Source organism: Stomoxys calcitrans, chromosome 5, assembly GCF_963082655.1.
Source record: "Stomoxys calcitrans chromosome 5, idStoCalc2.1, whole genome shotgun sequence".
Taxonomy (NCBI): domain Eukaryota; kingdom Metazoa; phylum Arthropoda; class Insecta; order Diptera; family Muscidae; genus Stomoxys; species Stomoxys calcitrans.
The window spans coordinates 42,881,696-42,908,886 of record NC_081556.1 but is presented as its reverse complement, the minus strand read 5'-3'; the positions used below and the strand labels follow the sequence as shown (position 1 = coordinate 42,908,886).

The 27,191-nt window shown below is 40.0% G+C and overlaps 1 long non-coding RNA gene across 2 annotated transcripts; it reads right to left on the bottom strand.

Moving 5' to 3' along the window:
* Positions 1-14,704: 14,704 nt before the first annotated feature.
* LOC106087153 (uncharacterized) lies at positions 14,705-17,667 on the bottom strand. 2 transcript variants are annotated; one of them, XR_001221230.2, is made up of 3 exons: positions 17,184-17,667; positions 15,630-15,694; positions 14,705-14,785 (listed from the first exon to the last, which is right to left on the bottom strand). It is a non-coding gene; the product is annotated as an uncharacterized LOC106087153 (long non-coding RNA). The 2 variants fall into 2 exon arrangements; XR_001221231.2 differs by having other exon boundaries at positions 17,572-17,667.
* Between the last annotated feature and the right edge of the window lie 9,524 nt (positions 17,668-27,191).

Here is a 27,191-nt window from a genome sequence, read left to right as displayed (position 1 = left end):
CATATATCGGGTGACAACTAAAACAATAATAGACACATGGACGACAACGACATCGACATCGATGTTGGAGACAGAGACGACGACAACGACAATGATGATGGCGATGGCGATGACGATGGTTGCTTGATGGCTACGGCGAAAATTGAGTCTGAGAATGATAAAAAGAACTTTGGAAAATTTGTCGCAACATGTCGCATTTTTGTAAGCCGCATTTTTAGTTGCCCCTGCCTTTGCTGCGACTACTGCTGTTGCTGCCACTGCTGCAATATGGCCATTGTCATTGTGGGTCTCCGGCTCGCCTCTGTGTGCAATGTCTAGCAACAACAAGGAATATAAATAGTTTTCATTGTAAGCAATGTTCCGCACAAGAACTTGTCCATTGTCAACGGCAGTGGTTGTCGTAACCAATCAATGTTAAATGCCAACCGACCAACAAACAGCTACGCATCCATCGTTGCCCCCTTGCTGCAGACCACAAGAGCCATCATCATCATAATCATCGCTCGGTCGCCGCCGCCGCAACACATATCACAGTTTGAACTAAGTTATGGTTGAAATTGTTTAGCGCAGCAAATAAACAAATGGAATTTACCAAAGACATGCTTGGCCAAGGGTGGGGTGTGTGTTTGAAGCAACAATATTGCAATAGATAGTCAGTCTATCATGCATGGCAGACCCTGACCAGACCCCCCTTTAAGCAAAAGAGAATGAATTTTCTCACACACACACACACACACACACGAAACACTGTTCTATTAGTATTGCAGCCCAAAGACCAAAGTCAAGTGATGGCAACGTCGAGGACAACAACAGCAATGCGCCATTTCACCCCGTGTTACAGTTTTATTTGACCGCCGCATTGTAGCCTCCTGCCCCCTCCTTCATGACAAACAACAAAAACGAAACAGACAGAGATGTCACAACAAAATTGATGGATATGTTGGTATGATGGAAACGCGCTAATTTGTGATGCCAAAAGTATTTGGATTTGTAAACTTGTGTCATAGTCAAGAGCCCATTATCGTTTTGAAAAATGGAGTCATATGAAGTGTTTGTGGCGGGGGTCGAAAAAAAAGAGATTATCAGTCATTGAATGGCTGGAAATGAAAGAGAATTTTTAGCGGGGTAAATTTTCTGCTAAGAAATGGTTTCGTAATGATTGAATATTGTAGATGCTATTACCTATATCTTCAAAAAGAATCGCGGATGCAAATAACTCTTGGTGGCGAATAAGTCGCAAAAGGAAATAGGTTTCCTTTTCCCATGGAAGGAGAAGGTTTAGTAGCCTTTCACGAGATAAAGAGTAGTTTTAGTACCCTTTGTCAAAGAAAAAAGAGAAGTTTTAGTAACCTCTCCCACGGGAAAGAGTAACTCTAGTTCACTTTCCCGAGGGAAAGGGTACTGTTTCGCAAGGAAGGGTGTAGTTTTAGTGCCCTCCTTTAAAGGTAAGAGAAGTATTTGAACCCTTTTCCAAGGGAAAGAGTGGTTTCCACGGTAAAGTGCTTTTTGTACCCTTTCCCAATTAAAAGACTGGTTTTAGTACGCTTTCCCACGGGAAAAATTGTTTTAAGTTCCCTTTCCCAAAGGAAAGGTTAGTATTGCACCCTCTTACAAGGAAAAGGGTAATTTTTGTACCATTTTACAAGGGAAAGGGTATTCATTCTACCCTTTTACATGGGGAAGGGAAAGTTTTTGTAACCTTTAACAAGAAAAAAGGTAGTTAAGTAGCATTTTCCAAGGGCAAGAGTTGTTTAAGCATCCTTTTCTTCGGGACGGGGTAGTGTTAGCGCCGTTTTCTTAGTAAAGGGTAGTTTTTGTGCCCTTTCACAAGGGAAAGGATTGGAGTGGGACTGTCATTAATAGACTGTCATCAGTATATTTCGATGTTCTTGCGGAATTTTCTTGGTTTCGTCCAGTTTGTGACGATGCAGGCTGGTATCGGGGACGATGCAGGCAAATTGCCTTCGGGAATCAACGCTCAATTGAAATGTATCTTTGCGCTTTAAAAAAGACTGGGGAGATCTGGCCAGGCACATCATTAGATATAGCCAAGAAGGAAGATATTCCTTCTCGACCAATGGCGCATGCTTGGATACCAATGATTCCCTCACATCCTGAATTCATACTTGGAAGACTAGGGGAATGTTATCCCAATCGTTCAACCGCCGTCTGGAAGATTGGATGAGGCTGATGGTGACCGGAGACATGTAGTATTCGTACTAAACTCCGGTAGTCTCGCACACCTCAATAAGTCTGAAGGAGTTGTAACCTACGGATTCAACAAGTTTAAACTGAAGGTCTGTTAAAGCGGTGGGGTTGGGGAATTAGAAGACGACTCAGCAGTTGTTGCTGAACTCTTACCTGAGGAACTATCGACCACATTGCTAAAGTCTGGCAGATTACAGGAGACTGAAAATCTCCCTGCCATGATCAAGACAGGAGGGGAAGGCATCGAAACGGGACCCGACAAGCCTTGTGTGGGTTAGCCATCCGGTTGGACTGGGCTTAAGGTGTAAGCCAGTGGGGAAGGACGAAACTCATAAAGAACTTCTACAGCAGCAGCTAGTGAAGCATCTAAGGAGGATTCGTCCACACCGCAAGTGTCCAGTGTCCTGAGGAGGAGTGGTTCCACTGCTCTCTCACCTGCCCTGGATGCGTATGGAAGCTTATCATGATAAGATCTAACGAATCTTGAGAGGATGAACTCCTGGGCGGAATCAGAAGACGAGGCTAACGCAACATTGTCGAAAGTTCTGAGTCCTGACTATGGTCCGGTTTCTGCAGATAAATCTCCATCATTGTAAGGGCGCTTCGACGGCACTAAAGGTCCCCCTGATGGTAGGGGGATTTGACGTGGTTCTTATCCGTGAACCATGTATATGTAGAAGAATGGTTCGTGTTCTAAAAATTCCGGGATTTAAACTACTCCAGGGTACGGGGAATGGGAGATACAGAGCCTGTATTTTGGCAAAGAATAGTCTTAAGTTTTTTCTTCTTCCGATGCTAAGCACTGAAGAATCAGTTGTAACTAGCCTTGAAATAAATAAGTCTCGTTACCTGCTGGTTTGCCGCCTTCAAACCTTAAATTACTGGTTGAAGCCGCTTCTGTAGGGAAGAAGAGCCTCATTGTAAGAAGTGATGATCCATCACCAGATATGGGAAGTGTTGGATGACCACAGCTTCTATGATCGTAGTTATATTAGTTTAAGCCTTGGAGAAAATACTGCAGAAGTGGTCCCTCGGCTAAACAAAAGAAAGGCAGATTTGGATAAATTTCGGCACAAATTCTGCACGCCTATCCCTTCTAGACCATAGGAAATTGAGACCAGTAGCATTATACATAACAAGTAAAAGCGAATTTTGGGAACCCACTACCATGAATTCTGCTAAACTGATTTGGACCACACAGTTGTAGGAAAAAATTTTATCAAAATCGGACAAAAATTGCGGCTTGTAAGGACTCAGGAAGTCAAATCGGTAGATCGGTTTATATGGGAGCTACACCAGATTATAGACCGATTGGACTTTACTTAATGCAGTTATTGAAGGCCATAATAACAGTTATTGAAATTCATGCAAAATAACATCCAAATCGGACAAAAAATTACGGCTTGTAAAGCCTCAAGAGCGGTGGTGTGGTACTAACGCAAGGACGTCTCGTGTGAACATATTTACGGGCAGTAAAATGAACATTAGGGCAATAACAAGCAGAAGGATAAGGAGGAGATAGACGTCTTCTCTGAGGATGGCACAAACCGCATCGTTTAGGTGCCTCGCCATAACGGAATAAGGGGGAATGAAAGGGCAGACAATTTGGCAGTGAAGGCCCGAAAACTGCCGTCGGTAAACTTGGTCAACCCGAAGCCTTTCGGGTCGACGCAGTCCGATTTAAGGGCGTGGGCGACAAATTCGCATGTAACACTGTGGAACAGCGAAACAGTCGGTGTGACGCCTAAAATCCCATGGGGTGATGCGGATTGTTAGAGGACGAAGCTACTACCGAAAGGAAGTTAGAAGGAGGTCAGTATAGCATTTGATGTCATAGCGGTAAACATAGGTCTGCGAGCTCACTTATGCAAAATCGGTGCGGCATGTGATAGCATGTGGGAAGATAATGAGACATTGGAGCATTTACTATGTCATTGCCCGGCTTTGGGGGCTAACAGACACCGGTACTTAAATGGGGACACGATTTCATAATACACAAAAAGTGATGCTTTAGAAAAGCTAAGATCCGGCACTATACGTGTGTCATCATGCATCTGCTTATTTCATCCGTTCTCTCTTTTCTGGGGCCATAGGTGGCACATGAACATTGCATTTCCATTTTTTGCATACTCAACACTTAAGAATTCATTGAATAGTTTGACTCAGAAGCCCAACTTACTTTGACGTAGTCAGACTGCCGGTCCAGTTCAAATGTAGATTTTATGTATGATGACCTGTAATGTTAACATTTTGTCATTGCGATTCATAAATGCCAACAATTGAGATGATAAGGGAGTTATTCGTGCGTCATTGTGGCTATGGATGTGCCACATGTGTTCCCTGCATGGCCGCCGCCATCACATGCCATCATTGAGTTAAGAAAAACTTACTCAATGATTTTTAAGGTACCCAAAAGACTTGAGCGACTTGATTGCATTGCTTAGAAAAGGAAAATCCCGTATATAATACAAAGAAAAAAATCTGTGTAGGATTCAAAAGAAAGGCATTATCATCAGCAAACACATCATTGCTGTCTGTCAAGGCAATGTACACATTTGGGCTTGTATGTGTGACATGTAAGCGCCCCATACTCTGGTATAAAGTGAAAATCGGGGCATAAGCCGAGGATCATTATTAATAGAGTATATCGTGATATTTAAGGGATTTATCAGCTATTATCCTTGTCATCGTTTAAATAAAGCCAAAATATGGCTAGCTTTTGTTCGGGTGTCTGTGTGCGTTGGTGGTGGTAGAAGCAAATGATTTTATTAAAATGAATGCATACATTTTGTCGTAGCATTTGCGTCATATTAGAACGTATCGAATATGAGGTGATTAAATATGCGAATATGAGAGAAATTTAGAAATTAAAGAAATTTTTGTGAACCTATGTAGGCTTTTAGTCTCTTTTAATATTATCCAGACCACTACAGTTATAGTGGTTATTGCAACTCAGTTCATTTGTTTGCAAATTTGATAGACCCATTGATATGAATACGGATCGACTCCTGATCACTTTCTGATTCAAGCTGTCCATTTCATTGCAATTTTTATCCGATCACCTTCAAATTTGGCTAGAATTTTGTGGACTATTAGGCTATTATATATTGACGCTTTGGAAACCGAGCGAGCGTATCAGTGCGTGGTGGTGGCTTCAATTGCTATCAGAGGCCTAGACTGTCGATTTTGTGGGATCACAGTGGACTTAAATAGTTTAGAGCATAAACAGTCACTCTAACCTAACAAAGGATATTACATAGTCAGCATCGCTCTTCCTTTTTCTCTTCCTTTATTTGTTATTATAGCCACCACCGTAGGACATAGGGTATATTCATTTAGTCATTCCGTTTGCAACACATCGAAGTATCAATTTCCGACCCTACAAAGTATAAATATTTCGGATCGTTGTAAAATTCAAAGACGATTTAATGATGTCCCTGTGTCTGTTCGTCTGTCCCGTCTGTTGTAATCACTCTACAGCCTTCAAAAATTGAGATATTGAGCTGAAATTTGGCACAAACACGTATTTTTGATGCACGCTGGTTAAGTTCTTGAACGGGCCAGATCGGATCATTTTTGGATATAGCTGCTATATAGACCGATCTGGGAATAAAGGGTCTAATACCCATAAATGCTTTATTTTTCATCCGATTTTGTTGAAATTTAAAACAGTGAGTAGTTTAAAGCCTCCCGACATCTGACCGTAATATAGATCAGATCGGTCGATATTTAGATATAGCTGCCATATAGACCGATTCCCCGATAAAGGGTTTGCAGCCCATTAAAGCTTATCCGATTTCGCTGAAATTCAAAACAGTGGGTTATTTTAGCCTCCCAACATCTGACATAAATATGGTTCAGATCGGTCTATATTTAGATATAGCTACCCTATAGACCGATCTCCCGATAAAGGGTCTGAAGGCCATAAAAGCTTTATTTATTACCCGATTTCGATAAAATTTGCAACGGTGGGTTATTTTAAGCCTCCCAACATACGACCCAAATATAGTACAGATCGGGCTATATTTAGATATAGCTGTCATATAGACCGATCTTCCGATAAAGGGTCTGAAGCCCATAAAAGATTTATTTTGCAACCGATTTCGTTAAAATTTGAAACAGTGAGTTATTTTTAGCCTCCTGAAACCCGAACTAAATGTGATTCAGATCGGACTATATTTAGATATAGCTGCATATAGACCGATTTCCCGATAAGGGGTCTGAAGCCCATAAAAGATTTATTTTGCAACCGATTTCGTTAAAATTTGAAACAGTGAGTTATTTTTAGCCTCCTGAAACCCGAACTAAATGTGATTCAGATCGGACTATATTTAGATATAGCTGCCATATAGACCGATTTCCCGATAAGGGGTCTGAAGCCAATAAAAGCTTTATTTATTACCCGATTTCGCTGAAATTTGAAACAGTAAGTAGGTCAAGACCTCCCAACATCCGACCCAAATATGGTTATGATCGGACTATTAAGATATAGCTGCCATATAGACCGATCTGCTGATAAGGGGACTGAAGCCCATAAAAGCTTTATTTATTACCCGATTTCGCTGAAATTTGAAACAGTAAGTTTTTCTGAGCCTCCCGATATCCGACCTTAATATGGCTCAGATCTGTTTATATTTGGATATATCTGCCGAAAAAAAACAATATTTTGTTCTACAAAATTGAATAGTGGCATACAGGGTGGCTGATGAAAGCCGCTACCAAAAAAAAATGTAATAACTTTTTTTCTATTTAATAATAATAATTTAATAATTAATTTAATTAATTAATTAATTAATTTAATTAATAATAATTTAATAATTAATTTAATAATTTAATTTAACATGAATAAAAGAAAAATGTATTCCATACACCGAAAAAAAAATGTAGCAATATTCATCATTGTAGCAATATTCATCAGCCACCCTGTATATATTAGACGACTCAATGTCCGTGTCGAATTTGGGTGCTTATCCAATTTTCACCGGATTGTGACGATATGGGGTTTACATATATACCCGAGTTGGTGGGTATCCAAAGTTCGGCCCGGCCGAACTTAATGCTTTTTTACTTGTTTTTTGTTTTTTGTTTCTAGCTTTAAGTTAATTTTTTGATTTTGGAATACTCAGAGCGCTACAGTAAAGTTTTGTGCGTATATTTATGCGGAAAAATATATCCTTCTACAATTCCCTGTTGAAGGAGTTCGTACCTCCCTTTTTTTAAGGAGCGACCAAAACGATCCCCTCAATGATCTTCTAAATGGTTAAAATGTTCCACATCAATATTCATTTCATTTTAATTTTTATTCAGTTAATGTAACTTGAAGCCACGCAATTTAAACAATAAATTTACAATGAGCTAATCTAAGCTGGGTTATCACTGTTATAGCCGAAGACACTGTGTACCTAAAATGAAAGGATTTCGAGGAATTTCCTGAAGTTGCCCAGCATATATTCGATATGTTCTATTATTCTGATTTCTGAGCATGGCATAAACGTGTTTATGTGTGTGTTATTAACCTTGCTTTTGTAAGCATGTGTTTGTGTGTGTATTAAACACATACACATGCACACACACACACATAAGTATACATTAAGCAACAATATTCTCCAATTTAAGTAACCTCAAACATTAAAAAGCCTTTTAATCTTGATAAGATGTTAACCAAAAACAGCAGCAACAACAGCAATGGCAATTGTGACAGCAGCAGTAGCAGCACAAGCAGCGATTGTAACAGTCAACTAGACAGCATGATGGGGGCCGCCAGCCAACCTACCAACCAACAATCTATTATGATGATGATGATGAGAAAACACAGCAGGAGAGTATTGCGTTTGTGTACAAGTAAAACGGTGTTCGCGAGGTTCAGAGTTGCCACAAGTTCGCATTTGTATATTTCTAGGGAATTTGTGTTTCATACACACCTCATAGGCAAAGGGTGGTTTTAGTACCCTATCTCCAAAAAAAAGAGGATTAGTTCCTTTTCCAAAACAAAAACAAAATAATATAAGATTTGTACTCTTTTCCAAAGAAAAATCGTAGTTTTAGTACCATTTTCAATGGAAATGGGTAGTTTTATTAGCCGTTTTAAAGCAATAGAGTAGTTTTAGTACCTTTTTTAAAGAAAAATTGAAGTTTTAGTACCCTTTTCAAGGAATAGGATAGTTTTACTACTCTTTTCCAAAAAATCAAAACAAGAAAAAAGGCATTAAGCCGGCCGGGCGATAACTAAAGCTAACCTCGTTGTTTCAAGCTTTTATTGGCTTCAGAACCCTTATCGGCAGATCGGTCTATATGACAGCTATATCTAAATATAGTCCGAACTGAACCATATTTAGGTTGGGTGTCAGGAGGCTAAAAATAACTCACTGTTTCAAATTTTAGCGAAATCGGTTAAAAAATAAAGCTTTTATGGGCTTCAGACCCTTTATCGGCAGATCGGTTCACATGACAGATATATCTAAATATAGTCCGATCTAGACCATATTTGGCTCGGATGTTGGAAGGCTTAAAACTGCGCACTTTTCCAAATTTTAGCGAAATCGGATAAAAAATAAAGCTTTAATGGCCTGCGGACCCTTTATCGGGAGATCGGTCTATATGGCAGCTATATCTAAGAATATTCCGATCTGAACCATATTTAAATCAGGTGTCGGGAGGCTTAAAATAACCCACTGTTTTAAATAAATAAAGCTTTTAAGGTCTTCGGACCCTTTATCGGTCTAAATCGCAGCTATCTCTAAATATAGTCCGACCAGAGTCATATTTGAGTCGGGTGTCGGCAGGCTAAAAACAACTCACTGTTTTAAATTTCAGCGAAATCGGGTGCTAAATAAAGCTTTTATGGGCTTCAGGTCCTTAATCGGCAGATCGGTCGATACGGCAGCTTTATAATTGGGTTGCATGTCGGGAGGCTTAAAACAAATCACTGATTAAAATTTCAGCGCAATCGGGTAATAAATAAAGTTTTTATGGGTTTCAGACCCTTAACCGGCAGATCGGTCAACTCACTGTCTCAAATAACAGCGAAATCGGATAATACAAAAAAAAACTTTTATGGACTTGAGACCCTTAATCGGCAGATCGGTCTATATGGCAGCTATATCTAAATGTAGTCCGATCTGAATCATATTTGAGTGGGATGTCGGGATTTCGCTTATTAAAGTTTCAGCGAAATTGGGCAATAAATGCTGATTTTATGGGTTTCAGACTCTTAATCGGCAGATCGGTCTATGTGACAGCTATATCTAAATATGGTCCGATTTGGTCAGTTCAAAAAATTATCCTGCGTGCAGCAAAGAGACGTGTCTGTACCGAATTTCAGATCAGGGTGATTAAGTCCCTTTTTCAATAAAAAATGTAGATCAAGTATTCCTTTTTCAATGGAAAGCGTAGTTTTAGAACTCCTTTCCAAGGGAAAGCATAATTTTAGTACTTCTTTTCCAATAAAAATTGTAGTTTTAGTTTTACTTTTCCAATGGAAAGCGTAGTTTTAATACTACTTTTCCAATGGAAAGCGTTGTTTTAGTATTACTTTTCCAATGGAAAGCGTAGTTTAAGAACTACTTTTTCAATGAAAAGCGTAGTTTTAGTACTATTTTTCCAATGGAAAGGGTAGCTCTAGTACTACTTTTCCAATGGAAAGCGCAGTTTTAGTACTACTTTTGCAATGCAAAGCGTAGTTTTAGTACTAATTTTCCAATGGAAAGCGAAGTTTTAGTACTACTTTTCCAATGCAAAGGGTAGTTTTAGTACTAATTTTCCAATGGAAAGCGTAATTTCATTTCTACTTTTCCAATGGAAAGTGTAGCTTTAGTACTTTTCCAATGGAAAGTGTGGTTTTAGTACACTTTTCAAAGGAAAAAAGTAGTTTTAGTACACTTTCCAAAGGCAAAGAGTAATTTTAGTACACTTTTCAAAGTAAAATGGTAGTTTTAGTACACTTTTGAAATGAAAAGGGTAGTTTAAGTAAACTTTTCAAAAGAAAAAGGGTGGTTTTACTACACTTTTGAAAGAAAAAGGGTAGTTTTAGAACACTTTTCAAAGGAAAACGGTAGTTTTAGTACACATTTCAAAGGAAAACGGTAGTTTTTAGTACACTTTTTATAGGAAAATTGTAGTTTCTGTGTTCTTTTTCAATGGAAAATTTTGTATTGGAAAGGTTAGTTTTAGTACCCTCTACTTTTAAAAATGATAGTTTTAGATTAGTTTAGGTTGAAAAGAGGTGCAGATATTAATCCGTCCCATGCCACTATGTGCATACACCTAAGCCAGTAATCGGCTTGTTGTGCGCTCTAAAACCTAAGTACCGATGTCTGTTGGCCGCGAAAGCCGGGCAATGACATGGGAAATGCTCCAACGTCTCATCATCTTACCCACATGCCCTACCCATGCTATCACTTGCCGCATCGATTAGTGTTAGTGTTAGTTTTAGTACCCTTTTCCAATGGAAATGGTAGTGTTGACACCCTTTCCATTTGAAAGGCGAGTTTTAGAACCCTTTGAATGGAAAGGGTAATTTTATTGCCCTTTTTAAAGGAAAAGGGTAATTTTAGCACCCTGTTCGAAGCGAAAGGTTAGTTACAGCACCTTTTTCCAATGGAAAGGGTGGTTTTAGCAGCATTTTCCGATGGAACGGCTTGTTTAAATACGAATTTCCAATCGATGGGTTAGAGTTGGTAATCTTTTCAATTGAAAATCTAGTTTTGCTGCCCTTTTCCAATGGAGACGATTGTTTCAATACGTTTTTTCAATGGAAATGGTGGTTTTTTCCAAAGGAATGTACTCGTCCGTAACGGGTAGCTTTAATACCTTAGTGGAAAGGGTTAGGTTTGATTAGGTTTGGTTGAAAAGAGGGTGCGGATATTAATCCGCCCCATGCCACTTTGGACATACACCTAAGCCAGTAATCGGCTTCTTGTGTGGTCTAAATACCAAAAAAGTAACCTCAAAAAAGAAAATTTTAAGTTATGAATTCCGTGCAACTTACAAAATCCTTAATTGTTTTTTATACCACTCCCAAAGTTGGTTCGTGTCTGGTATTGTGTCCCACCTAAGTACCAGTGTCTTTTAGCCGCGAAAGCCGGTCAATGACATAGGAAATGGTCCAACGTTTCATTATCTTCTCCACATACCCTACACATACTTTCACTTGCCGCATTAATTTTGCATAGGTGAGCTCGTAGTTCTATTTGTCCCGTTATGATACCAATACCTATACTGACCTTCTTCTTACTTCCTTTCAGTAATAGCCTCGTCCTCTCACGATCCGGATCACCCCACAGGATTTACACCGTCCTATCGACGGTTACGCTGTTCTACAACGTTTGTCGCCTACGCCCTTAACTCGAGACTGCGTCGACCCGAAAGGCTTCGGGTTAACCCAGTTTATTGACGACAGTCCTTGGTCTCCACCGTCGAATTTTGTGCCCATTCACTACCCCTTACTCCGTTATGGCCCGGCACCCAAACTATGCTAGAAGGAGAAGGCGTTAATCTCCTTACACTGCAAGACTGTTCGTGACCTTACCGTCCTGGTTGTTATTGCCATTTTAGCCGTTTTATCCGTAAAGTTGTTCACACTCGACGTCCTCGTATTAGCACCACACCACCTCACTCATTCCGTGATCGCCCGGATCTCCGCCTGCAGGACCGTATTATGGTCAGGTAGTCTAGAACAGACCTCAGTCCTTGTGTTCTCAATGTAGATCCCCAGGCCCACTCTGTCCTCTAGCTTTGATCCATCAGTATAACATGATCTTCCAGATTGCAATACTAGATTTCCGTCACCTGTGCAGCTGGCAGCAGTGCCTCGCACTCGACCACAAGCTTCATCTCAGGTATCCGATCGCAGACCTCTTCCCTTCTTTCCAGGTTTCCTATCGTTGCCTCGGTTTTACCGCGATGGTATGAGCTGCTCCCATCCTCAATCCAGTCTCCCATCGCCTTAAGTCTCAAAGCCGCAGTGGCTGCCTCACATTTAATCTGTATGTCAATGGGTAGGATATCTAAAATAGTCTTCAATGCTCTAGTGGCAGTGGTACTCATCGCTCCGCCTATGCCAAGACAACATGTTCTCTGAACCTGTTGTATGGTCCTTATGTTGCAGTTTTTCTTCATCACAGTCCATCAAACTTCTGAATCACGCTGCTGTAGAGCCAGTGGACTATCCTCGGACTATCCTCTACATAGTCCCCAACATCTGTGAGATTTCTCAGTACCCTCCTCAACGTGACACTTCCAATTAAGTTTCCTATTTGACCTTAGCAGATATCGAAATCGTTTTATTGAGGGAACGTGGTGCGTCAAATTGGTCCACTTTCACCTTCCTCGTGAACTGCCATATTTTAGTCTTCTCTGGGTTAACATTGAGACCCCTGGGTCTAGCCCAGTCATATCCCTATTGGGGCCTTCTGCATAACTGGTTTGGGTCCTTACCCCTAGAAGATGGGTTCGAATCCCTCCTCAGTCAGCATCCGTAATAGGTTATTTATAGTGGTCACCCAGAGAAGTGGCGATAAAATGCCTCCCTGTGGCGTGCTGTGTGGTTTATCCAGTCTATAAGGACCCTGTACAGGTCTAAGGATTGGATCAATGTGTCGGTCCGAACATTGTTACACGTCCCCTCGATGTTAATGCAAACCGCCAATGGCGTGGAAGGGTAGTTTTATTACCCTATTGTAAAGAGTAGCATTAGTACTCATTTGGAAAGGGTAGCTTTAAAACTCTTTTGGAAAGGGTAGTTTAAGTGCCCTTTTGAAAGGAGTTTTTCGCCTTTGGAAAGGATAGCTTCAGTGCTCATTTGAAAAGGGTAGTTAAAGTACTCTATTGGAAAAAGTAGTTTTGAACTCTCTTGGAAAGGATAGTTCTAGTACCCGTTTCCTAGATAAAGAAGTTTTAGTCCCAATTTTCTGCAGAAATTAAATTTTCCCTAGGGAAAGGATAGTTTTAGTACCCTTTTCCGAGGGCAAGAGTTTTTTTAGTATTCTTTCCTATGGGAAAGGTTATTTTTAGAATGCTTTCAAGAGAGAAATAAAAACGTGGTTTCAGAACCCAATCAAAAAAAGGAACTCTTTCCCAGGGAATCTTGATCGTCTTGACGTTCTAAGCCATGTCCCTCCGTCTGTAGAAAGCACGCTATCTTTCGAAGGAGTAAGCTAGGAGCTTCAAATTTTGCACAAATACTGCTTATTAGTGTAGGTCAATCCCAAATGGTCCATGTTTTGGTCTTGCTTATTTTATGCTTCTACCTTCTTCAAGGGCAAACACAACGGAGCTTAGGTCTCCGAATATATGGAGGTCACTGGTCGCATGCCCTCCAACCATAAATAACTTATGGTCGATAGCGGTCGATAATCTGATATAGCTGGACAATAAATTAATCTTCCAAACAAATTGTTGAGTTTCTAAAAGTTGCCAATGGTTAGATATGGTCTAGAAAACTAAACAAAATTGGTGGACAGGTATAACAGAATATAATTAAAAATCATATCAAACTGGCAACACTGAGTAAAATACTCTCGTGTATGTGTGAATGTGTCCCTGTTTGTATATGTTCATGACTTTTATAAAAAAAAACTAAAGCCATATCAGGCAAAGGCACTGCTGAAATGTGGTTGCTGCTGTTCTTGCTATTTGGCTATCGTTTGCTGTTGTTAGCGACTGCTGCTGTGTTGCTACAACTGTGTCGCATTATGACAATTGCTAAGAATTGTGTGGTGAAAATTTTGTTCTCTGTCTACGTGAGCATGGTAGAGAGCGCGCGTTCCCAGGTTTGTCTATGTGTATCTGAGTGATTTTAATCCTTAAAGTAGAACACACACATACATGTGTATTTGTGCTGGCAAATCAGCCAAACAAATAAACCAACAACAGGCATTGCCCACCATTATGTTAGGCTTAGGACTTTTAACCATCCATGCACTTATTCAAGCATACACATACTCAAACCCTCACACGGAAAAAGCCATAAGACTTATTTTCTGTACTCTTTTTCCATTTTCCCTTCTCACCATCATCTTCTGTATACATTTTCACCATATTCAACAGAATTTTGTATAAGGGTAAGGGTTGACTAGCAAAGGCTAGCAGGGAGGGGGGCCGCCGCGACGACGGTGATAGAGTGGTGTTGGTGATGTCAAGGGAAGCTAAAATACGATGGCAACTAACTAACAGCAACAAGTAAAAATCCAAGAATTTCCAAACAATGAAACACAAGCAAAGAAAAAGACCCAAATACGAGGATACGCAGATAATGCGGTGGGACACACTTACATGCACATACATATACACAAACGTAGCTGAATTGTAGCGATATACACGCAGTCATTCATTTGGAGACGTCCGTGATGCCAACAACGAACAGCCAGACAAAGCGCAATGCGTGGAAATGCTGCATTGCTGTGGCCTGTATTGGAAGGCTGGTGATGGCCTCTTAGTCTGGCGTTAAAAAAGGAATACACAAAACCATGGCTAGAACCTTTTTTTTTCCTTCTTCTTTCCTACTTTCTCTTGTTTCGTTACGAAAAAAGACCTCGTGTCATGGCTCACATCACCACCGCCCCCGGGCCAGCTTTAGCAACTTAAACGATGAAAAAGAAAAGCAAAAGAAAAACGAAAAAAAAGAGAATGAAATAAACCTCAAGACTGGGACTGTTGAAGAAAATTCAGACGAAAATGGCAATAGCATGGTTGAATGGAATGGTTGGCTGACTGAATGGCAGTAGCATAAGAAGACGACAACGACGATGATAGAAAAACTGTAGCAAAGCAAAGAAAAAATGTCGCAGGGTTTAACCATTACCCAATTTTTCCTTTTATACACAAGTTTTCTGCATTTCATTACACTCTTGCTCTCTCTCGCTCTCTCTCCGCTCATTCGCTCTTTTGCTGTGTTTCCATCAGCCAACATTTAATGGGGGAAACCATTGCAGACATTAGACCATGAAATGTAGCATACTTTGCTGCGCCGAGGGGATATTGAATTGAAAGGAGAGCCAAAACGGGAGAGAACGAGAGTCCCGACCGAGTGTATATGTAAAACGAAAGGCCTTAACGAAAAAAGCATAAAAATGACGCATAGTGTTTAGTGGCTACAAAGTTTGTTCTTGGTATTGTACATAGTGTGCAGGGCTTTATTTTATTGTGTGAGTGTGTATGTGTGTGCACATTTTTTTTTGTCTGCTGTATAGATAAAGACAAAAACGAAAGTGATAAACGCAATGAGACTATTATAACTATGGTTAAAACAACATGGAAAGAGCATGAAGAACAAAGATAACTTGTAATGGAGGATTTTTTTCTTTCCTAGAGGAAAACAGCTGAAAGCTACAAAGCTAACAATTTTTTTGCTAAAGGAGCAGCCAACTGCAAAAAACAGACTGCTGGGTGAACATCAGGGTTGCCATTTTGGGATTTAAACTTACGATTTCAAAGCAGATGGCTAACATCAGTCCTGTCGACTCATTTGTGGAGTTTTATAGGGCCAATGCTAAAAATTTTAATGAAACATTGAAAAAAAAGACATTTGTCATTGTTTTAATTACATTGAATATTTTTAAATTTAATAATGGGCTAAATAAGGTTGAAGGGTATACTATCTCGGATGGTAGACACTTCATTTTTCTGTCTACTGTGTCCCATCCAGATAGAGTTACACAGCACAAGTCAAAAAATACCCTTCAAAATTCGCCTACACCCAGCGACCCGTCCTTGCTTAAGTCCATCCAGTCATGGTCATGCTTCCCCAGGCCCAGGAAAAGTTACGTCCTGTTTCGAGAATACCTAGTCTCCGCAAACCTGAAACTCACAGCAACAGCCCAAGCTAAACTTGCGAGGTCATTGTAAAAACCATCCACCCTACCAAAGTTCGCACAGAGGAGAGTTCAATGCTTCTGTGGCACAATCTGTTCTTCCCCGCACCCCTCGTTGCTTCCCGTCACCCATTGAGGGAGCGTCCAGATGATTCTCCGATTCCGAGGAATTCGCTTAAACTGACACCGGTCCACCATCCAATTTACACCCCTCCTTGTATACAAAAAGTCTCTAGGGAACTTCTTGGTAGGGTGGCCAGCGATCCAAGGAACTTAATGAAGACTCCTGACCCAGAGCCACCATCCAATTTAGACCAATCCGTGCATACAGAAGGTCCCCGGTGAGCTTTTTGGTAGAGAGGCCTGTGAATCATTCCCGGCCAGCTCGTCAGCCGCCTTGTTCCCCGCCACCCCTTGATGGCCCACGAACCGAGCCAGGAAGACTTCCCCACAGTATGAAGAAGCCCTTTACACTTTCTAACCTGTCTCGAACTCACACGGCTCGCCGCCAGAGCTTTTAGCGCCTCCTGTCTGTCTGTTAAGTATGCCGCATCGAAATCGGCTTCAGAAAGTATACCAATCGGCACCTCAGCGAACTAGCATCTCCCTCAAATGTGCTAGTTGTCGAGAGGAAATTCCGAGCCATCACTAACACAGCAGCAGTCGCGCGCTTTATACCAGCCGCACGAATACCCCAAGTGCAGCCCAATTTTCCGGCGCAGGCAGTGATACTCGCAGACGAGCGCGATGGAATTCGTTGCACGGACCACACTAATCGCTTTGTGGCTGAAACACCTAGACCAATGTAACTTAGGTACCGGTTTAGGCAAGCTGTAGTCTACTGTTAAGTCACTCTCGAACCCCGGTAGACGGGATGACATGACCTCAGTCACTTTTGGCGACATTAATGTGACTGATCCGAAGAGATGTGCTAGGTTGGTCAACCGCCAGTTAATTGTGCATTCCGAGAGTGACAGGGCAAGGAGGAGAGCGATTAGTCGTATCCGTGGTCTCCGAGCCAACGGACAGTCATCAAAATTTACTGTGGACGTAGTTATGAATATCATCTGTGGGGCCAAATCATCCAAGGTGTTAATGACCGACGGAATCACTACACTGATGCTGAAGAATCTGGATCTAGCTGGAGTCAAGTACCTTACTACTTACCTCAATCTGTCTTTGAACACTCGTACAGTACCCGATGTCTGGAAGATGGGTAGAGTGATCCCGCCACTGATGCCTGGATAGGACTCGAGTAAAGGGGAGTCGTACATACTGATCTACCTTCTCTCACCAGTAACCAAGACGCTTGAGGGACTACTACTGCATGCACATATGGACTCTAACTTTATGTTACAAAATGGTTTTGGCCACATTTTCCAGCAGATTAGACCGAATTTCAAAATTTCGAATTTTCTTCTTTTTTAAGTGTCAAAGTGGGGTTAGACATAGATATATAACGGTATAGCCCGATTGAAATGTCCCACTCAGAGCTAATTCCAGAGTTGTTTCACTTCTGATGTGCTTAGCAGATCGTTGAATATGGCAACCCTACCTAATATAACTGTATAAAGTTGGCAGGTTGGCTAGCTGGCTGGCTGGTTGACTGACTGTTGCTGTTGCCTAAACTGTTTGTCATTGCTTTGTTGCTCTGTTTGCTACAACTCATGGGGTCGTGTCATGATGGCGCATAGCTTTTTTTCAGTTTTTGGGTGTTGTTAAGGTTGTTTCGTTAAGTTCGGTTGAGTTCGTTCATATTCGTTTATTTTTTTTTTTCAATGTTGGTCTATGTTGCTTTCATTGCGGCCTTCGTTAGGGCATGCCTAAGTAGGTATGCAGTGCAAAGTGGCCATGTGAATGTGCGTGTGTTGGTGTGTGTGTTAAAATGTTTATGTGAATGGCCCATAGAAAAGGTACCGCAGAAAAACGGTTCTGTTCCTTGGCAGCGACAAAGAGAGGGAGAGAGTGTGATGGTGAGAGAGTGAATAAGGTTATTGTAATGGTTAAAGCATAACCGTTTCGTTACTCACAATTTTGAGAATTTACATTTCCCCTTAATTTTTTTTTTCAGGGGATGTTGCAAAGCATAAAACCCAGAAAAGCCCTGTCTCTAGCAGAAAGAAGAAGAAATAAACCAAACGGTTAAAATAAATAACGGTTAAAAGAGAGTTGGAGAGAGAGAGAGTGTTCATGAGATTTGATTTTTGCGCACGTAAATTGTTTTTTTTTTCTATATGCTGTGCGCCATAAAACTTTTTCCCCCCCGAAAATGTAGAACAAACTGTATTTTTGCTTATTCCATTTCTTGCTTCCTTCGTTTTGTAGCCGCAGTCTTTCTATTTGCTTTGTGTGTGTTATTTTGCTATGGCCCTGGGAGGCAGGAAGGGTGGTTAGTTCGAGAAGAGAAGAATGAGCTGTCGAGGTGGTGGCGGGAGAAGGCTGGAGGGGGTTACTTTGCATTTCTGGGCTATTCGTAGTTAATAACAATGTTTGGATATCTCGACTGCTTAACAGTAAATGTTGAAATGAGTGCACACACACACACACACACACACATACACATACAAATAACCTACTATATAAACTCTGCCATGAAAACTTACAAACGAATGGGAACTGTTATGCTATGTGAGTGAGTGTGGCTGGGTGTGTGTGTGTGTGTGTGTCTTTGCTTTAAAGGCTCTCTGGCTTAGAGTTGTGTACTTACACACATAACCATTTAGCCATGTATGTACTAAGAATGTTTGGTGCTGGGAAAAAGGCAAGAAATGTTGCCTTGATGATTTCCTTTATATTTTCCTCTCTACTCCTTGTGCTGTCTTGTGCATATCTCTGTGTATGTGTGTCTGTTTATGTGAGTACCTACATACATTTGTAGAAAAAATTTTCCCCAAAAAAAGGGAACACAAAGCAAGGCGGTTACATATTTGTTGATATGTGTTTCGTTTAGTGTTTCCATGGTGGTTTAACAAATAGTTGAACCCTTACCCATTTTAACTCTTGCTCCCCACTATCCCTGGCCCCTGGCAAAGGAGGTTTTTGGGTGTGTAATATGTCTGCATGTGTGTATTGTGTATGCTAAACAAAAAACGTCAAGAATCCTTTTTTGGCTTTGCTAGGTCGTCGCTGGCATATATTTCGTTGCGGGTGTGTACATGAGTGTGGTTTGCTTAAATTATCGTTTGGGGGCTACTTTTAACGCCACCACAACCACCTACAAGCGTTTTTCATACAACGGCGGAGTTGGAGGCAGCCAACATTAGCTGCTCCTGTTAGCGGCGCAAAAACTAAGAATAGGAATCAAGGAAGGAAAAAAATGAGAACATATCTATTCAGAAGCTTTAATTTCATATCCGTTTCGTTTTTTGCATAGCTAATCATTTTTCAGCCATAGCCTTTGTGTATTTTGCCACCCCAGTGGCCTCTTGTTTTTTGTGTGTTAAAGGTTTAACATAACCACCTACTACAAATGTATTACCATACATATGCATGTATTTATATTGATATGCATTTTCATTTACATTTTTTTATTGTTGTTGCCATCCCTTGTTTGTATAGTTTTGAAGTTCAATAGCAAATTGCCAAGAATCCTTTGGCCAAGCCAATACACCTTTGATTTAATGTTATTCATACGCCACCTGTCATTCCATTATGAAATTGCCTCGCAATGAAGGGTAAGTTTTTTCTATTTTTATCTCTTGTCTTGAGTATAGTCAAAATTTATTCGTTGGGCAAAATTTAGTCAATGGCACTATTTACGATTTAATTTTGACAAAAGGAAAATTTGCATGGTATTTTTTTTCAAGCTGAGAACTTTTAACCGAGAAAGTTGATGAAATTGAAAAAATCCAAAGAAATTTTTCATTACTCTAAGGAGAATAACAGGAAAATGGGTAGTGTCTATGACTTGTACATAGGATATGTATAGGATATGTAGTGCGTATAGTTAGTGTATTTACGAGTGATGATAAAGAAAAGATTGATAGTCTGAAATTTTTGGCTTAACATTGTAGTATTTTTATAGTTTTTTTTTTATTGTTTGAATAAATAAAATCATCGTAGCACTAGGAGGTAAAATCAAACAGGGGCAATCTTCATACATACCAATGACTGATGTCCGATCCAAGACTAAGCATAATGATAAGGGACCTATTTTTTAAGCTAGTCTGAACGGCGTGCCGTAGTGCGACACATCTTTAGGTAGAAGTTTCTACATGGCATAGAGGCCACCGTAGCGCATAGGTTATAAGTCTGCCTATGACGCTGAACGCCTGGGTTCGAATCCTGGCGACAACATCAGAAAAAATTTCAGCAGTGGCTTTGCCTTCCTAATGCTGGCAATATTTGTGAGGTACTATGCCATGTAAAACTTCTCTCCAAAGAGGTGGCACGCCGTTCGGACTCGGCTATAACAAGAAGGCCTATTATTGAGCTTAAATTTGAATCGCCTATGACGCTGAACGCCTGGGTTCGAATTATGGCGACACCATCAGAAAAATTTTCAGCGCTGGTTTTCCCCTCCTAATGCTGGCAATATTTGTGAGGTACTATGCCATGTAAAACTTCTCTCCAAAGGGGTGTCAGCTATAAAAGGGAGGCCCCTTATCATTGAGCTTAAACTTGAATCGGACTGCACTCATTGATATGTGAGAAGTTTGGCCCTGTTCCTTAGTGGAAATTTGCATTTGTATAGTTTCTCATAAATGTAGCCAGTTTTAGAAGGGAAGAATTTAATGCTACATCTTATGCCCCATGGACATTGAGGCTAGACAAATTGCTGCGACCACTGCGGTTTAGGTTTAGGGTGCTTCTCTTTGGTCAAGTGGCTGCTAAGGACACTGTGTTATCCTTGATACAATGTCTAATGTTCCAGGCAGAGTGGATTACACCTTTGATAAAAAGTACTGTACCACTGTTCCTGATTGAACCGATTAGAACTACAATATCACTGGAAACAGAAGTTACATAGACTTCTATACGGATGGTTCCAAACTAGACGACCGGCTTTGGGGTATACTCCAAAGATCTAGAATTGGTCATATCGAGAAGGTTACCCGACCAGTGTGAATCAAGCGGAGATACTTGCAATTAAGGAAGTGGTGGAATGGCTAAGAAATAATGTCATTACGAAGATTCGGAAAAATATTTTCTCAGACAGCTATTAAATCCCTGGAGAACGTATTTCTGAACACAAAAACTGCCCTCGACTGTAGCAGCTGAACGGTTTAAAATTCACCTGTTCTGGGTGTCGGGCCACAGAGATATCTTAGGGAATTGTGAGGCGGACCAGCTTACGAGACTAGGAACTACCCTACACATTCCAGGGAAACTGGAATCTGTGGGTATGCATCTAGCGACATGTAAGCTATGTTTTCAGTATCAGCCCCTTAGGGCAACGAATGATAGATGGTCACAAAGAGGGGGCTGTGAGCATTCCAAAACTATGTGGCCTAATTTAGACTTGAAGAGGTCTACCGCTTTGTTGTCACTGGCTAGAGCAGACGTCTAAGTCATTGTGTCCCTTATGAGAGGTCACTGTCCAATCGGAAAACATGCTGACAGACTGAAGGTTGCCAGTAACGACTTTTGCAGACTTTTGTCAGGTTATTGACAGATGTGAACCGAACGATAAGGCCCATAAGCAATCCTCTACGATCTATATCAATAAGAAGTATCAGTGCAAAATTTCAAGCGGCTTACGTACAGACGATCGATAATATGTATGTTAGGATGGCGCGATTAATATGGGGGGCAAAAAATCTTAAAAGGTGCTTCGCTTTTCTGATTCTTGGGATTGTACTGAGCAAAAAATCCCCTAGACCATACGTCTACTCTGAAAATCAAGCTTCAAAATTTTGACTGGCAGTTCTTTTTTCAGACTTTTGTCACGTTGTTTTAAATCCACCACGTCAGTCAGTCTATAACCTGATATAGCTACCATGTAAACCGGTCTCCCAATGATCCTTGTTCGGTTTCTAGAAGCTTTAATTTTTGCTGGTTGGACAGAAGTTTGATATGTAGAATAAAATTATGCCCTTTAACTAAATTTATTTTGTATAAATTTTTAGCAGAATTCATGGTGGTGGGTTCCCAAGATTCGGCCCGGCCGAACTTAGCACGCTTTTACTTGTATTGGGTCTTTTGGCCTATGACAGCAAAACCATTGAAATTTTCGAGCCAATGCTAAAATGGTGAATTTTCTACATTTTCGACTTTTTGATCATGAAAACGAAGTATTTTTTCCAGGTTATATACACGAGGGAGGCCGCGTAGCGCTGATGTTAGCACGTCCACCTATGATGTTGAGCACTTGGCTTCAAAACCCTATGTTTACACTGAACAGTTTACTATTGGCCATATTATAATTCCTTTATTTACAATTGGAGTATATTAAAAATTATAATAAAATATGGCCGAGACTAAACTGCTATCTCCATCGAGCTCTATCATTGGCCAAAGCGTTGGCTTGATTCCACTATATGTGGGTTGTGTTTTTCGGGCGTTCTCTCCCTCGCTGTCCTTGCGGGTTATGGTCCATATTAATATTCTTTTATTCCCTGGAGACGAAGTCTATTGAAATTGGAAAAACTTATTCAGATTTGGATTTCTTGTGACTCTTTAGATAACTGGTGAATTTCATTGAAATCAGTTCTGATTTAGCTGTAGCTACCATAAGTATTGACAACGGTCAACTTGTCAGTGCATTTATCAACTGATCTTCCTCTATGACTCTCACAATATGTAAGAAATTTGATCGAAATATTAAATTTAAAAAAAATTTTAATTTAAACCCAATCTGCGTATCAAAAGGTCAGCTTTGCCTGACTTTAACACGTCCTTACTTGTTTTGATTTACAAATTTTATGGGTGCGTATGAGTGATACCAAATGTAATTACTTATAGGCCTAGTGAGCGTATGATTATTTTATTATATTTTTATAGACTCCATCATAGGATGGGATGTATCAACATCGCCATTTCGTTTGTAACTCAATGAACTAATAATCTGAGCGCCAAAAAAGTCCGTCCGTCCGTCTGTCTGCCAAAAACACTCTAACTTTCGAAAGAGAAAAGCGAGGTTCTTGTAAATGAACCAACTCGGTCCATGTTATGATATAGCTGCCGTATAAACCGATCACCTAATTTGACATCGTAATCATCTATAGCGCGTTATTCTTATAAAGGTTGATTTTTTAGCTACTATCTTTTTGGCAACACTGGTTTAAACAGCTCTCGTTCGTTTCGTGTTTTGTTTCACTGTCAAACATTTTCAGTTTGGCCTATAATTTTACCATGAATCGTCGTACAAACGAACAACGCTTGCAAATTATTGAATTTTATTATCAAAATGCGTGTTCTGTCAAGAAATTTCATTTTTGCTCAACGGGTCCGTAAAGAAGCATAATTGTCATTGAAGATCAGCCAGAAGCATTGCAAGAGCTACCAATGCATCCAGAAAAAGTCACAGTTTAGTGCGGTTTATGGGCTGGTGGCATTATTGGACTGTACTTCTTTAAAGATGATGCAAATCGTAACGTAACTGTGAATGGTGAGCGCTACCGTGAGATGATATCCAAGTTTTTTTTCCTTATTGCAAGAATTTGACTTGCATGACATGTGGTTTCAACAAGACGGTACCACCACATGCCACACAGCACGCATAACAATGGACTTAATGAGAGGTGAGTTCGATGAACATAGATCGTGCGATCTAATGCCTTTAGACTATTTTTTGTGGAGCTATGTTAAAGCTCGCGTCTATACAGACAAGCCCTCTTCAATCGATGCATTTGAAGACAACATTGAAGCATTTATTCTCGAGATACCGGCCGAAATGTTGGAAAGAGTATGCCAAGCTTGGACTAAGCGGATGGACCATTTAAGCCGCAGTCACGGTCAACATTCACATGAAATAATTTTCAGACATTGAATTATATGTACCGTACTTTCGATTGAAATAAAGATTTCAAGCATCTTTCTGAATTTTATTTTTTTTTTCCGAAAAACTGTCCTATAGCGCTTAAAAATCACCCTTTACGATTTGGTTGAAATTTTGCATGTGGTGTTTTGTTATATAACCTAATATAGTTCCGGTTTAAACCCATCGCCCTGTTTGACTTCTCGAGCCTCTAGAGGGCGCAATTACTACCCGAATTGACTGAAATTAAACACGGAAAGTTTAGCTCTGACTTCCATTACCGTGTCCAGAGTGATGCAAATCAGTCAGCCAATGTGTACGTCTTGGCAACAAAGGATTCTTCTATTTTATGCACAACCTCGTGCAGGGCAGTTTTCACCGACGTTACCTTGACATAGGCATGCGGTATGTATTGAAGCAGTTCGTTGGATGTCCTACTCTTTATCATGGCATCCACAATATTTTCCAAGGTACTGAGTAGAGAGGATGTAAGGCTTATAGGTCTGTAGGTCTTTGGTGTCGCATAACTTTCCTTGGGTATAATTACCACCCTTGCCTCCTGCCAGGCTTTCGGAGTATATGTAAGTTCTAGGCAAGCTGTGAAATTAGTGGCCAGATGGGGCGCCAGATAGTCGGACACGTTCTGTAGTAGTAGTGATAGGCCGTTGATCATCCCTATTATTCCGTGATTCTGTTGTTTCCGTTAGTCCCATTGTATCCTGTGGAAAATACGTTTTCATCAAAAGCCCCAACATGTCCTTCATTGTCTCTGCTCTCTCTTATATGTCGCATACTAACATTTCAGTTTGAACATGGGTTTTTAAGAGAAACCTTTTGATCTTGACGGCGTCATTAGCACTATCGACCTGTTCGCAGAAAAGTTTCCAGTAAGTCCCTCTTGCGGCTCAGATAGTCTTATTGTTTTCTTTGAGCCGTGTGTAATAAACTTTCGATTTTTTATAACACATGCTTTATAACAAAAAGAATATTTGGTAAAATATTTATATATTACAAAAAAATTAATATTTCCAAATCCAGTTTTGATTAGTTCTAGTTGATCTAACCTATTCTTGTGAAAATCAATTTTTTTATAAACATTCTAGGAAAATAAAACTTTAAATCTAATTTTACAAATATTTTCTATGAAAATCCAATTGTCACACACCAATCTTTTGGAATATAAAATTTTGAAACAAAACATTTATGCTCGTAGAACATCATACTGTGACGAAATTTTGACAATATATGGTTGCATATTTTGTTATAACCTTATTACAATTCCTTCCCATGGAAATTCCATTTCCAAAAATTATCTTTTATCACGCTTCATGACTTAGCATTATGTGGTGCTAAGCCATTGCCGTATTAAAATGGATGAAAGCAAAGATGTTTTTTGTTGTTTTTGGATTTGTGTCCTTTTGTCTAAAGACTATGCGAGATCTATATGAAATTTACCATGAAAATGATACTTGACAGCTTTAATTTATTCTTTTGTGTGTGTTTTGGGTAAATTTTTATTATTATACGTTTATTATTTCCCATGATTATTGTCATTCATACACAACTTGGTTACAAGTCTGATTGGTGAGGTGGGAGAGGAGAGAGAAAGAGCAGAAGAATAGACTGAACTTTGAATTACTTCTGAATACCCGAGTGCGTATGAGTATTTTTGTTACTTATTCGCCTATTATGCGGAGGTGCGTCTTTGTTGCTAGTTATGTATGTGCGTGTGTGTGTATGTGTATATGTGTTTGTGTGTCACATAAATACCTAATAAGCATTAATGGATTTCTTCTTTAGCTGTTGAGCTGATTGTTATTCTTCCTTTGCTGCCTCCCATTTCACTTCCTCTGCCATTCTTAACTTTTCTTGGGGATCTTCTTAAGAACTTCCGTGAGTATCATTATGAAGTGAACACAAAGTGTATGTGTATGTGTCTGTGTGTGTAAGATTAACGAAAACGTTTCAATTTCAATTTCTTTGGGAGTGTTTTTCTTTATTTTTTTCCTGTTGAGTGGGTCTGGTTTTAGCTTTTTCTTGTTGATTTCCAATAATATCAAATATTCAAAGATGAAAAGCGCAAAATGCTGTTAAGTGTCACTAAACTTTGGGCTGTGTATGTGTTAGTAAGTGTATTGAAATGACTACAGCGACGCACAGAAATAAACAATATACAGGCAGGGTTGCCATGTTGGACTAGAAAAAATGTAGAAAAAAAATTGAAAATTTTTAAGAAATAAAAAAAAAAACAAATAAAATTGTGCTAAGTTTGGCCGGGCCACGGTTGTCGAGCTCTTGCCACGGTATCTCTTTTTAGGGAAATAAAGGATAAAAGAAAAGAATTGCTATGTTATTGGAACAATATCAAGTTATGGTTCATTTCGAACCATAATTGAACTGAATATTGGAGACCATAGTAGAAGTCATTGTGTAAAATTTCAGCCAAATCTAGTAAGAATTGCGCACTTTAGGGGCTGAAGAAGTAAAATGGGAAGATTGGTTAATAGGGGAGCTGCATTAGGCTATAAACCGATTCATGCCATTTTCGACACGTATGTTAAAGGTCATAAGAGAAGCCGTTGTACAAAATATCAACTAAATCGGATGATAATAGCGCCCTCTAGTGGCTCAAGAAGTCAAGACCCCAGATTGGTTTATATGACAACTATATCAGGTTATGGACCGATTTGAACTATTCTTAAAACAATTGTTGGAAATCGTAACAAAACACCTCATGCAAAATTTCAACCAAATCGGACAAGAATTGCTCCCTGTAGAGGCTCAAGAAGCCAAAACCCCCGATCGGTTTATATGGCAGCTATATCAGGCAATGGACCGATTTGAACCATTCTTAATACAGTTGTTGGAAGTCATAGCAAAACACCTCATGCAAAATTTCAGCTAAATCGGATAATAATTGCGCCCTCTAGGGGCTCAAGAAGTCAAGACCCCAGATCGGTTTATATGGCAGCTATATCAGGTTATAGACCGATTTGAACTATTATTAGCACAGTTGTTGAAAGTCATAACAGAACACCTCATGCAAAATTTCAGCCAAATCGGAAAATAATTGCGCCCTCTAGGGGCTCAAGAAGTCAAGACCCAAGATCGGTTCATATGACAGCTATATAAGGTTATGGACCGATTTGAACCATACTCAGCACAGTTATTGGAAATCATAATAAAACACCTCACCCAAAATTTCAGCCAAATCGGAAGAATTGTGCCCTCAAGGGGCTCAAGAAGTCAAGACCCCA